This window comes from Chrysochloris asiatica, unplaced genomic scaffold, assembly GCF_000296735.1.
Source record: "Chrysochloris asiatica unplaced genomic scaffold, ChrAsi1.0 scaffold00250, whole genome shotgun sequence".
NCBI lineage: Eukaryota > Metazoa > Chordata > Mammalia > Afrosoricida > Chrysochloridae > Chrysochloris > Chrysochloris asiatica.
Window position 1 is genome coordinate 4,030,439 of NW_006408768.1, and position 2,289 is coordinate 4,032,727.

Consider the following 2,289-nt stretch of genomic DNA (forward strand, 5'->3'; position numbering starts at 1 on the left):
GTATTGGTTTTATTAAAAGAAATTAAAGAAGTACATACTTAGAGGAAGGATTTCAAATATTATATTTCACATTATCTAAATCATAAATTTAAAGATCCACCATTAGTTATAAAAAACTGCCAATTAAACTATGAAAATGCTTTCATATAATATTCCAGTTCTAAGACTAATTTGTTCCTCCTCTCTAAATACTACTAAATACTCTGGAATTAATAAATAAACTCACCCCTCTGCCTCATACTGGGTGGCACCAGAGACTCTGATATATCTGAAGTACAGCCTGGCATGGACAATCCATTCTCATCTCACATTTATCTGTAGTGATGGGTCCATGTGTCTTGGCAATTTCTGCAACTAGAGCTCAGGCATGTGGGCCCAAATCATCCACAGGAGGACCTCAGCAAAGACAAGTGGTCCACTGGAACCTACATACTAAACTAAACCTAAACAGAGTAATTGTGTATGTCTACTAAAGGATTTGAATGGGATCAAAAGTCAGCTAACAAAATATCCAAAATGTCAAACATAAATCAGAATCAGTCATCAGAACAAGAACCAGGAAAATCACACCTTAAGTGAGAAAATACAAAGGTCAGCACCAAGATAAATCAGATACTGGAAATAACAATTCAGAGCAGCCATCAGAAAGTTGTTTCAATAAGTAATTATGAATTCCCTTTAAGCAAATGAAAAAAGAGATAACTTGAGCAATGAAATGGAAATTATAACAAAATTAAGGACAGAACAATAGAACTTCTCAAATCAATCTGAGGAAAACACACTAATAAAAGTGGCAGGGGGGAATACTGAAAGAAATAACAGCTAAAAACTTTACAAATCTGGTGAAAGACAAACCTACAGAATTGAATAAGTTGAGAAAATTCTAAGTAGACTAATAATCATCTTTTTAAAATCGAAGTTCTGGTGTGGTGCTGTAAGATAAGTACTGGACAGAAACGTTGGTTTGAACCACAAGGTTGGCAGTTCAAAGTCATCAGATGCTCCTCGGAAACCCGATACAAGGTCTCTATGAGTCAGAACTGATTCAACGGCACTTAACAACAACACTAAGGGGCTCCTGATCCAAGCCTTGGTGTTTACAATCACCTCACATGCATGTGAAAGTTGGACCTCTAGAGAGTAAGGAAGACCACAGAAGAAATGATGCATTTGAATTATGGTGTTGAAGAAGAATATCAAAAGCACCATGAACTTATGTAATAATCATTACAATAACTTTACAAAAATCATCATCCTGAGATTTATGAAAATTATAAAGGATTCAAAAAATTTCCAAAGAAAACAAAAGAGGAACATGACTAGAAGAATGATAATGGTATTTTTAACATGATAAGACACAGGAGTAATGGCTTCAAAATTATGAAAGAAAATATTTCCAATCTCCAATTTCATATCCAGCTAAACTATTAAGTAAGTGATAGGACAAAAGAAAGATGCTTTCAGCTATAAAAGGTTTCAATATTTTTTATGAGGAATCTTTGTGTGGTGCTGTGGATTAATGTGCTGGACTGCAAGGTTGGTTTGAACCGCAAGGTTGGTAGTTCAAGCTCACCAGCCACTCCTTAGAAACCCTATACAGGGTTGCTACGAGTCGGAATTGATTCCACGGCACTTAACAATAACAACAACTTTTTCAGAGGAGATAACTAAAGAAAACAAAGCATGTGACCCAAATGTAACAGTATCCAACAAAGAAATGGAATTTGCAAGATGAAGGCAAAATGAAGTTATAGGAAGAAAGCTGTCAGAACACCTAAGTATAGACTAAAGATACAGCTACAAGCAGCAATTTAAAAGCAGCAAGTGAAGGTAACTATGAGAAGAGATTGGTTCAACTGCTTCAAAGTGAAGGCATATTATTATGTTATTCAATGCAACACTGAAGCAGGGTCCTGCTCAAAGACAGAGTCACCCTGATCAAAGATGGTACCAACTGAGCCACTCTGAATGTGACTTTTCACAGTCCTGCCAATAATCTAATAGCATATAGCAGGTTCCTGAAAGGGCTCACTACACTTCTTCTGCCATTCCAGGATTCCAACCTGTAATTTTTCCTGTTCCAGTTATCTGACAAACTACCAAAATTGTAGAACTTCTGGTCTGCTCCTGTTTTGCTGTGTCAGCTCTGACAGAATCAGTTTGGTTTGAAAGTAGGAGTTTTCTGTAAACTGGGTATTCATAACCCAGGGGCACCGACTAACAATAATTATTTCAGAAAAAGGGAAAAGAACTGAAGGGAATGTAGATTCTGTATTCTTCCGTATTATT

The 2,289-nt window shown here is 36.2% G+C and overlaps 1 protein-coding gene across 1 annotated transcript in view; it reads right to left on the reverse strand.

Moving 5' to 3' along the window:
- Positions 1-2,289, reverse strand: part of MRPS31 (mitochondrial ribosomal protein S31) — a 60,499-nt gene that overhangs the window by 877 nt on the left and 57,333 nt on the right. The window lies entirely within an intron of this gene.